Raw genomic sequence first — 12,550 nt, 5'->3', positions numbered from 1 at the left:
GGTAGAAACCATATGATCATTTCAGTAGATTCAGAAAAAGCTTCTGACAAAGTACAACATCCATTCATGATTAAAAAAAAAAAAAAACCCTCAACAAAGTAGGTTTAGAGGAAACATACCTCAACTTAATAAAGGGCATGTATGAAATATAGCTTATATCATCCTAAATGAGGAAAAACTGAGAGTTTTTCCTCTAAGGTCAGGAGTAAGACAGGGATGTCCACTATTCACCACCATCATTCAACATAGTTCTGGAAGTCATAGCCACAGCGAGCAGACAACAACAACAAAAAGCCATCCAGGACACCTGGGTGGCTCTGTGGGTTAAGCATCTGCCTTCAGCTCATGATCCCAGGGTCCTGGGATTGATTCCCAGATTGAGGGGAGGGGGTCTTGCTCAGTGGGGAGCCTGCTTCTCCTTCTGCCCCACTCCCTCTGCTTGCGCTCTCTCTCTCTGACAAATAAATAAGTAAAATCTTAAAGAAAAAAACAAATAAAAACAAAAATAAATTTTACTTTTTTTAAAGATTTTATTTATTTGTCAGAGAGAGAGAGCACGTGCGAGTGAGCACAGGGAGATAGACTGGCAGGCAGAGACAGAGAGAGAAGCAGGCTCCCTGCCAAGCAAGGTGCCCAATGTGGGACTCCATCCCAGGACGCTGGGACCATGACCTGAGCCGAAGGCAGCCGCGTAACCAACTGAGCCACCCAGGCGTCCCCCAAAATAAATTTTAATAAAGAAATAAAAGTCATCCAAATCAGCAAGGAAGAAATCAAATTTCACTATTTTCAGATGACACGGTATTACATATAGAAAACCCGAAAGACTCCATCAAAAACCTGCTAGTAAACCTGCTCAACAGACTCAGTAAAGTTGCAGAATCCAAAATCAATGTACAGAAATCTGTCGCATTTCCATACACCCATAATGAAGCAGCAGAAACAGAAATTAAGGAATCAATCCCTTTTACAATTGCACTAAAAATAGTAAGATTCCTAGGAATAAACCTAACCCAAGAGGTGAAAGACCTGTATGCTGAAAACTATAAAACACTGATGAAAGAAACTGACGATGACACAGAGAACTAGAAAGACATTCTATGCCCATGGACTGGAAGAACAAATGTTGTTAAAATGTCTATACCACCCAAAGCAATCTACATATACAAGGAAATCCTTATCATAATACAAACAGCCTTTTTCACAGACCTTGAACAAACTATCCTAAAATGTATACGGAACCACAAAAGAACCTTAATAGCCAAAGCCACCTTGAAAAAGAAAAGCAAAGCTGGAGGCATCACAATTCTGGACTTCAAGTCATACTACAAAGCTGTACTGATCAGAACAGTATGGCACAGACACAAACATAAGTACAGAGATCAATGGAACAGAAGAGAAAACCCAGAAATGAACCCACAATGATATGGTCAATTAATCTTTGACAAAACAGGGAAAAATATGCAATGGGAGACAGACAAGTCTCTTCAACAAATGGTGCTGGGAAAACTGGACAGCTCCAGACAAAGAATGAAACTGGACCACTTTCTTACACCACACACAGAAATAAACTCAAAATGGATTAAAGACCTGGACGTGAGACCCAAAACCATAAACATCCTAGAAGAGAGTGCATGCAATAGCTTCTTTGGCATTAGCCAAACAAATTCTTTCTAGATCTTTCTCCTGAGGCAAAGGAAACAGAAGCAAAGACAAACCGGGGTGCCTAACTGGCTTAGTCAGTAGAGCACAGGACTCTTAATCTCAGGGTTGTAAGTTGAAGCCCCACACTGGGTGTAGAGATTACTTAAAAATAACACCTAAAGAAACAACTAAAAACTATAGGGACTTCAGCAAAAATAAGATGTTTCTGCACTGTGAAGGAAACAACCAACAAAACTAAAAGACAACTTCCTGAATGAGAGAAGATCTTTGCAAATGACATAACTAATGAAGGGCTAGTATCCAAAATACATAAAAGTGTATACAAATCAACACCCAAAAAACAAATACCCTAATTTAGAAATGGGCAGAAGACATGAATAGATATTTTTCTAAATAAGACATAGGAGATGGCTAACAGACACATGAAAAGATGCTCAACATCGCTCATCCTCAGGGAAATGTAAATCAAAACCACAAAATCATCTTACACCTGTCAGAATAGCTAACGTCAACAACACAGGAAGTACCAGGTGCTGGCAAGAATGCGGAGAAAGGGGAACACTTGCGCACTGTTGGTGGGAATGCAAACCGGTTCAGCCACTCTGGAAAATTGTATAGAGGTTCCTCAAAAAGTTAAAAATAGAACTACCCTATGATCCAGCAATCATGCTAATGGGTGTCTCCAAAGAGCACAAAAGCACTAATTCAAAGGGATACATGCACAGCAATGTTTATAACAGCGTTATCTACAATAGCCAAATTACAGAAACAGCCCAAATGTCCATTGACCGTTGAATGGATAAAGAGGAGGTAGTGTATATGTACAATGGAATATTATTCAACCATAAGAAAGAACAAAATCCTGCCATCTGCAATGAGATAGAGCTAGAGAGTATCATGCTCAGTGAAATAAGTCAGCCAGAGAAAGACAAATCGCATACGATTTCACTCATGTACAGAATTCAAGAAACAAAACAAATGAGCAAAGGAAAAATAAAAGAGAGAAAGAGAAATAAACCAAGAAACAGACCCTAAACTACAAAAACCAAAGTGCCGGCTACCAGAAGGGAAGTGGGTAGAGGGATGCGGGAAACAGGTGATTCGGACTAAGGCGTGCGCCTGCGGTGAGCTCCTGGTATTGGACGTATTGAATCACCGTATTGTGCACCTGAAATTAATATTACCCTGTATGTTAACTAACTGGAACCTTTAAAAAATACAATAGAGGTGAGAGACTAATTTACTTCTTTCAGCCTAGAACAGACGAAATAGACACAAGTTGTCAGTATCTCTGATCAGCATTTTGCCATGACTGTGCTTTACACAGTTTTCTTCGTTGTTGTTTAGCAGTTTTTAATTTTTTCTCTTCAAAAGCCAACCCTATTTATCAGTTCTGGCATTTCTCTGTTATTGAATTTATTCTCTCTCCTCTCAGCTTGCACGATTTCCTTCCTTTTGCTTTCCTTACATTTATTTTGTTATTCCTTTAAAAATGTCTGAACTGAACGCTAAATCCACTTGTTTTCCTTCTACCTGGTTTAGAAATCGCAGTTTATAAGGTTGTAAATTTCCCCTTGAGCCACCTCCCGAGCTCTAACGCCCTCGGGCCCTGCCACCTGTCCCATGCCCTTGAGATAGAGGGCCAGGAGTGTCCCCCACTGAGAGCTCTAGTTTTGGAACATACTCCTTGCTGCTCTCTAAGGTGCTTACTTCTTTTCCCTCGTCATAGCATTATGCCTCAAGATTCCTAGGCTTCCCCAAAATAAAATCTCTAGGAAGGTGGCTTCACACATTCATATGTGACTTGACATCCCCATAAGGAGGGTCTGGTAGACAAACGGAAGACCAGTATACGATAAAGGCACCATTGCAAACCAGTAGGGAAGAGGTGGACAGATCAGCAAGTGATATTAGGACCACTGAATCCCAATTAATTAAAAGTGAAAAATCTAAAGTATTGTAAAAAAAAAAAAAACTAGGAAAAAAAAAACCATGCAAAAAAAAAAAAAAAAGCTTAATAACTTCAGAGTGGTACAGCTTTTCAAAACAAAACCTAAAATCTCGGTCACACAAAAAAGGGGGGCATGGGTTGTAATTGCGTGTAATTAGGAGTTCTGCACTAATGTTCCAATGGCATAAAAACAAGGTGGGGGAGCATGGCTCTAGATTTATAATTGCCTCGTAAACACGGCAAAAGGTGCTCCTCCTCATTCATCATGAAAGTCATGTGATAAAACCGCTTGAGTAGGGTTGAGCGCTTTTTAAACATGTTTTATGAGCCATTTATATTTTCTGTGAAAGCTGATTTTTGCTTGTGTCCATATTTTCCCCTAGTTGAGGAAAATCAGAACATTTGGTAATACGAATTCGGTTACAACATGGGTAAACAGACACATACGTCTTTGGGGGAAATATGTGTGTGAGTTGGTGTGACTTTTCTGAAAGGGCATTTGATCTATTAAAAGCACAGACACAGATCTTAAAAGTTCTCATCCCAAGAAAGAAAATTTTGTAACTGTGGGTGGTGGAGGATGTTAACTAGACTTACTGTGGTGATCCTTCCCCAGTATCCACGAATCATTACACCGTACACCTGAAACCAAAATAATGGTATATGTCGATTACACCTCAACAAAATATAAAAACCCATAAACACACATACCGCTTTATCCAGCAATCCTAGTTCTAGGAACATATTCCTATGTGTGTGGATTAACATATATGTGAGCATGTTTTGAAATACCAAAATACTACAAACGAGCTAATTGTCCATCCCTGGTGAGCAGGCTCAATGAATTATGAGTTATTTACAAAGCAGTAAAATGAATGGAACATACATATACACACAACACACATATGTGTGCACACACGATACCGAACTATTTCACTCACTGTGAAGTCAAAGCAGCAAAATCCAGTACAGTGTGTCCAAGCATCAGTCATTCAACAGATACTAGTAGAGGACTTGCTTTACGCCACGGTCTGTCCTCGGCACTGCAGAAATGGAGAAACATGGAATGGCTCAGATCCAAGCTTACATTCTGCCCGAGGAGAGGCGCAAGGGACAAGAAGGAGATCCAGAAATGAGCTCGTTTCAGAGAGTTGTAAATGCCGCAGTGGGAACTGTGCACAGAGATGTGACCGCAACAGACTGGGGGCAGCCAGGCTGCTTTAGAACACGTGGTCAGGGAGACTTCTCCAAAGGCACCCTTGGAGTTGAGGCAGCAGGGTACAAGAAAAAGGAGTCCGAGGCAGAAAAGAGCTCAGAATGAGGGCCGCAGAGATGGCCGGTCCCGTCGGAGTATGGTGACTGGCGGGGAGGACACCCCAGAGGGGGTCTGAGCCGTAGGCAGAGCTAGGGATCTGTATTTTCCTCTAAAAACATGCTCTTGCTATATACAAGAGGACGTGAACATACACAGATGCATTTTGTTTTTCTTGCGTGAGTGCTTGTTTATGTACATATTTCTGAAAGGAGAAAGAAGAACCTGATTTCGGCAGCTGCCTCGGGAGGCCTGGAGCTCCAGGACGGGAAGGAGACTTATGTTTCATAGGGTACGTTTTTATGCTGTTTGATATTTATACCATGTACGTGAATTACTTTTTCAATTAAAAACTACTTAATTTTTTAAACTCTGAAAACATCATAATATTCCATCTCAGTCGTAATCAGAGAAATGCAAATTAAAACATCAGGGAAATAAGATTTTTTAGAAAGGATTCAAAAACTCATAAAGCTCATAGTTGATGAGAATATGAGAAAATGGACTCATGAGGACACGTGGGTGGCTGAGTCGGTTAAGCAGCTGCCTTCGGCTCAGGTCATGATCTCAGGGTCCTGGGATGGGGCCCTGCCTCACACTCCCCGCTCAGTGGGAGTCTGCTTCTCCCTCTGCCCCCTGCCCCTGCTTGTGTGCTCTCTCTTTCTCTGACAAATAAATAAACAAAATCTTTTTTAAAAAATGTATAAATCTTTAATAGAACTCTTTTTCGCATCTGGATTAGGGAATCTTGCCCTACTCTAAATTAGAAAGATATTTCTATATTACTTTGTAAAAGTTTTTTTTTTTTTAAGATTTTATTCATTTATTTGACAGAGAGAGATCACAAGTAGGCAGAGAGGCAGGCAGAGAGAGAGGGGGAAACAGGCTCCCTGTTGAGGAGAAAGTCCGTTGCGGGGCTTGATCCCAGGACCCTGAGACCAAGACCAGAGCCGAAGGCAGAGGCTAACCCACGAGCCAACCAGGAGCCACCCAGGCGCCCCTGTAAAAGGTTTTAAGTTTTACTCCTGGCACTTAGATCCATTATATACCAATTTTCATATTGGCTGAGGAAGAAGAGAGGCGGTTGAATACTTCTTTTCCCATCTGGACAGTTTGCCCAGCTCCATTTATTGGTGAGTATGGGAGGGAGCCTGGCAGAGACAGGGGACAGATCAGGCAATAAATGGGGCTGGGCAAGGAAACAAGGCCTTGGGCCCGAGGCAAGTCTGCAGTGGCCGCTGAGCCTCCTTAATATCAACTGACAGGTGAGAGGAGCCTGCCTTCTTGCATGTTGTCACAGGAGGATTTGCTGCCAGGGACAGTTGCAGCCTTTGTGTCCCCAGAGGGAAATGTTGTTGATACACAGAATATGGACAACTGAAAATCTATAAAAGACTAAAGTCTTTGGTCATATAATCAAGCCACTTGAGCCAACTCTAGGAGCAAGCATCTGGTACATATTAAGTCCTCAATAAATATTTCAGAATAAGTGAATGAATGAATACATATTCCACACAGGACCACTCCCTGTGCCTCACAACATTAGTTCTTTTCTGCCTCTGTGTCTTCAGATTCTCTGTTCCTTCCACCAAAAATGCCATTCCTTCAACATCTCCATGTCCTAAAATTTGACTCAACCTCCAAGACTCATCTGGAAAATCCTGGTGCTTATCCCAGACTCCAAAAGCAGATGTGATTTCTCCCTCCCTCAAATGCTCATAGTTCTTTGTACTTTCCATATCTACCTTTTTAAACTTTTGACTCTTAATTACTGATGCCTAGTCTAGTCCTACAAAAGGTTTGAAGGTGCTTGTGAGAATACAGAGGACCTCGGTTTCAGCAGTGGTGGGGGCAGGTCTGGTTTTGCAGGCAGACCACTGCACACTTCGCTGTTCAAACAGGAAAACAGAATCTCTGCAGACAACTGGACTGAAGGAATAAAAGGCCAAGATTCAACAGTAGAACACAGGTAACACATGCAGGAGACACTCCCTGAAGGGCCAGGCCCTCGGGAACAAGGGCTATTACACTGCAGGGCATTACGGGACCTTGTCATCATAAGGCTATTATTGGAAAGAGCGAGAGAAGTAGCGGATGCTCCTAACACACAGAAACAGATGCAGAAAATCAGATAAATTAAGGTGACAGAAGAATATGCCCCAAATGAAAGAAGAAGAACAAACCACAGCATAAGACCAAAGTGAAACAGATATAAGTAAAATGCCTGGTAGAGAATTTAAAGTAATGATCATGGGGCACCTAGGTGGCTCAATCAGTTAGGAAGCAGGCTCTTGGTTTCAACTTAGGTCATGATCGTAGGGTCCTGGGATTGAGCCCCACATCCAGCTCTGTGCTCTGCAGGGAGCCTGCTTGAAGATTTTCTCTCCCTCTCCCTCTGCTCCTCCCTCTGCTCGTGCTTAAGCATGCGCTCTCTCTCTCTCTAAATTAAATAAATAAATCTTTAAAAGATAAATAATTTTTTTAAATTTTTTTTAAAAATAATGATCATGAAGATACTCACTGGACTTGAAAACAGAATGGAGAACATCTGTGAGACCCTTAACACACAGACAAAAAGGAACCAATCAGAGATCAAGAATGCAATAAATAAAATTAAAAATACACTTGATGGAATAAATAGCAGGCTAGATGAAGCAGAATGGAGTAACGATCTGGAAGACAGAGTAATGGAAAGCAACCGAGCTGAGGAATTATGCAAATTAAGAATAGTCTTAGGGAACTCAGAAATTCTAGCAAGCATAATAGCATTCCCATTATAAGGATCTCAGAAAATAAAGAGAGAGATGGGGATAGAAAATTCATTTGAAAAAATAATAACTGAAAACTTCCCTAATCTGGGGAAAGAAACAGATATCCAGACCCAGGAGGTACAGAGATCGCCCCAATAATTCAGTCAAAGGAGGACCACACCAAGACACATAGTAATTAAAATGGTTAAAAAAAAAAAAAAAGTGGAGTGCCTGGCTGGCTCAGTTGGTAGAGCACGTGACTCTTGATCTTGGGATCATGAGTTCAAGCTCACATGGGGCGTAGCGTTTCCTTAAAAATAAACAAATAATGGCAAAAAGTAGAAATAAAGAAAAATATTTAAGAGCAGCAAGAGAAGGGGTGCCTGGATGGCTCAGTTGGTTAAGCACCCGACTATTGAATTCAGCTCAGGTCATGATCTCAGGATCATTGAATCGAGCCCCACATCTGGCTCTGCGCTTAGTAAGAGTCTGCTTCTCTCTCTCCTTCTACCCCTCTGCCCCACCCTGGCTCATATTTTCTCTCTCTCTCTGAAATAAATCAATCTTTTAAAAAAATAATAAAAATAAAAGCAGCAAGGGAAGAGAAAATAGTTATGAACAAGGGAAACTCCATAAGGCTGTCGGTGGATTTTTCATCAGAAACTTTCTAGGCCAGACGGGAGTGGCATGATACATTTGCAGTGCTGAAAGGGAAAAATCTGCCGCCAAGAAAACTCCATGCAGCAAGGCTACCTTTCAGAATTGAAGGAGAGATACAGAGTTGCTCAGACAAAAACGAAAGGACCTCATGACCACTAAACCAGCCCTACAGGCAATATTAAAGGGGATTCTTAGAGTGGAAAGGGAGACCATAAGTGAGAGTAGGACAAGTAAAAAACACAAAAGCAGTAAAAATAAATGGTTTTGTAAATATCAGTCGAGGGATTCATAAAATACAAGGCTGTAAAACATGACACCAAACACTTAAGATGTGGGAGGAAGAGGAATACAGAATGGGCTTAAACTAAGAGACCATCAACTTAATATAGACTGCTACATGCAGAAGATGTTATATACAAATGTAATGGTAATCACCAGTAATAGATGTGCAAAGAATAAAGAGAAGAGGAATCCAAGTACATCACAAAAGAAAGCCAAAAATGAAATACAAAAAGAGAAGAAAGGACCAGAGAAAATCAATAGAAACAACCACAAAACAAGTAACAAAGTAGCAATAAATACATAACCATCAGGGCGCCTGGGTGGCTCACTGGATTAAAGCCTCTGCCTTCGGCTCAGGTCATGATCCCAGGGTTCTGGGATCAAGCCCCGAGTTGGCCTCTCTGCTCAGCGGGGAGCCTGCTTCCTCCTCTCTCTCTCTGCTTGCCTCTCTGCCTACTTGGGATATCTCTGTCTGTCAAATAAGTAAATAAAATCTTAAAAAAAAATACATAACCATCAATAATTACTTTGAATGTAAGTGGACTAAAAGCTTTAATCAAAAGTCATAGGGTAACAAAATGGATTAAAAAAAACAAACACACAAGGCTTATATATAAGCTACCTACAAGAGACTCATTTCAGACTGAAAGGCACCTGCAGATTGAAAGTGAGGAGATGTAGGGGCACCTGGGTGGCTCAGAAGCCTCTGCCTTCAGTTCAGGTTATGGTCCTGGTCCTGGGATCGAGCCCCACATTGGGCTCTCTGCTCAGCAGGGAGCCTGCTTCCCCCTCTCTTTCTGCCCGCCTCTCTGCCTACTTGTGATCTCTTTTTCTCTGTCAAATAAATAAATAAAATCTTTAAAAAAAAAAAAAAAACTAGGACTGTAACAAGAACAAGGAAGGACACTATATAATAATTAAGGGGACAATCCAACAAAAAGATATAACAATTGTAAATACTTGTGCATCCAACATGGGAACACCCAAACTCATAAACAGTTAATAACAAACATAAAGGAACCAATCAATAGTAATAAAATAATAGTAGGGGACTTTTCCACCCCACTCACATCAATGAACAGATCATCCAAACAGAAAATCAACAAGAAAACAATGACTTTGAACGACACACTGGAACAGATGGATTTAACAGACGTATTCAGAAAATTCCATCTTAAAACAGCAGAATATACATTCTTTTCAAGTGCACATGGAACATTCTCCAGAATAGATCACATATTAAGCACTGAAACAAGTATCCACAAATTCAAAAAAACTGAAGTAATACCATGTATCTTTTCTGACCACAATGCTATGAAACTAGAAATCAACCACAAGAAAAAAATCTAGAAAAAGCCCAAATACATTGAGGTTAAATAACATGCTACTAAATAATGAATGGATTGGGTACCTGGGTGGCTCAGTCGTTAAGCAGCTGACTTCGGCTCAGGTCACAATCCCGGGGTCCTGGGATCAAGCCCCACATCAGGCTCCCTACTCAGCAGGAAGCCTGCAGATCCCTCTCCCACTCCCCCTACTTGCATTCCCTCTCTCTCTGTGTCTCTCTCTGCCAAATAAATAAATAAAATCTTTATTAAAAAAATGAATGCGTCAACCAAGAAACCAAAGAAGAAATAAAAAACTACATGAAGACAAATGAAAATGAAAACACAACAGTCTGAAACCTTTGGGATGAAACAAAAGTGGTTCTAAAGAAGGAAGTTTATAGCAACACAGGCCAACCTTAAGAAGCAAGAAAAATCTCAAATAAACAAGCCAACTTACACCTAAAGGAGCTAGAAAAAGAACAACAAACAAAACCCAAACCCAGCAAAGGAAGGAAATAATAAAGATTAGAGCAGGAAAAAATTGATATAAAAACTAAAACAACAACAAAGAAAACAATAGAACAGATCGATAAAACCAGAAGCTTATTCTTTGAAAAAGTTAATAAAATTCTACTCCTGCAACTAATATTACACTATATATTAACTAACTAGAATTTAAATTTAAAAAAGGAAAAAAATAATAAAATTGAGACTCTCTAGCAAGATACATTTAAAAAGAGGGGGGGGGAACCCAAATAAACAAAATTACTAATGAAAGAGGAGAAATAACCTATATCACAGAAATACAAACAATTTTTTTAAAGATTTATTTACTTATTTGGCAGACAGAGATCACAAGTAGGCGGGAGAGGCAGGCAGAGAGAGAGAGGGAAGCAGGCTTCCTGCTGAGCAGAGAGCCCGATGCGGGGCTCGATCCCAGGACTCTGTGATCATGATCTGAGCCGAAGGCAGAGGCTTTAACCCACTGAGCCACCCAGGCACCCTGAAGTACAATCAATTTTAACAGAATATTATGATATGATATTCTAACAAATTGGACAACTTAGAAGAAATGGATTAAGTTTTAGAAACATATAACCTATGAAAACCAAAGGAGAAAGAGAGAGATTTGAACACATCAATCACCAGCAATGAAATTGATTCAATAATCAAAAACCTCCCAAATAACAAAAGCCCAGGACCAGGTGGCTTCACAGGCAAATTCTACTGAACATTCATTTATTTATATTTAAAGATTTATTTATGTAAGGGCCTCCTGGGTGGCTCAGTTGGTTGAGCGTCCCACTCTTGGTTTTAGCTCAGGTCATGATCTCAGGGTTGTGGGACTGAGCCCCTCGTTGGGCTGAGCATGGAGTCTGCTTAAGATTCTCTCCCCTTTCCTCTATGCACCCCCTGAAATAAATAAAATTTATTTGTTTAAGAGAGAGAGCACAGGGGCGCCTGGGTGGCTCAGCGGGTTAAAGCCCCTGCCTTTGGCTCAGGTCATGACCCCAGGGTCCTGGGATCGAGCCCCGCACTGGGCTCTCTGCTCAGCAGAGAACCTGCTTCCCTCTCTCTCTGCCGGCCTCTCTGCCTACTTGTGATCTCTGTTTGGCAAGCAAATAAATAAAATCTTTAAAAAGAGAGAGAGAGAGACAGAGAGCGCACACACACTTATGTGAGAGAGGAGGGGGCAAAGAGAGAGGAAGAGAGAGAATCCTCAAGCAGACTCCACTGAGCAGGGAGACCTCCATAGGACTCGATCCCAGGACCCCAAGATCATGACTTGAGCCAAAGTCAAGAGTCAGACACTTAACCAACTGAACCACCCAGGCGCTCCAATTCTACCAAACATTTAAAGAAGAGTTAATACCAATTCTTCTCAAACTACTCAAAAAAATACAAGAGGAAGTAAAGTTTCAAATTCATTCTATGAATCCAGCACTACCCTGACACCAAAAATAGACAAAGACACTACAGAAAAAGAGAACAAGAATATGACACTGAAATCCTCAACAAAATATTAGCAAACCGAATCCAACAATATATTGAGAAAATCATTCTACATAATCAAGTGGGATTTATTCCCAGGATGCAAAGGTGATTTAATATTTGCAAAACAACCAATGTGATATGTCACATCAATAAGAAGTAGGATAAGAGCCGTATGATCATTTAAATAGATACAGAAAAAGCCCTTGACAAAGTACAACAACCTCTCATGATAAAAACCCTCGGCAAATAGGTCTAGAGAGAATATATCTCAACATGATAAAGGCCATATATGAAAACTCCACAGCCAACAAAATACTCAATGATGAAAAGCTGAGAGCTTTACCCTTAAGGTCAGGAGTAAGACAATGGTGTGCATTCTCACCACTTTTATTCAATGTATTACTGGAAGTTCTGACCACAGCAATCAAATGACATAAAGACATAAAAGGTATCCAAATGTGTAAGAAAGAAGTAAAACTGTCACTATTTGCAGATGACATGCTATTATACATAGAAAACCCTAAAGATCCCACCAAACAACTATTAGAACTAATAAATGAATTCAGTAAAGTTGCAGGACATAAAATCAATGTACAGAAATCTGTTT

Source organism: Mustela erminea, chromosome 5, assembly GCF_009829155.1.
Source record: "Mustela erminea isolate mMusErm1 chromosome 5, mMusErm1.Pri, whole genome shotgun sequence".
Taxonomy (NCBI): Eukaryota; Metazoa; Chordata; class Mammalia; order Carnivora; family Mustelidae; genus Mustela; species Mustela erminea.
The sequence above is the reverse complement of the archived record's forward strand: the minus strand, read 5'-3'. Positions refer to the sequence as shown.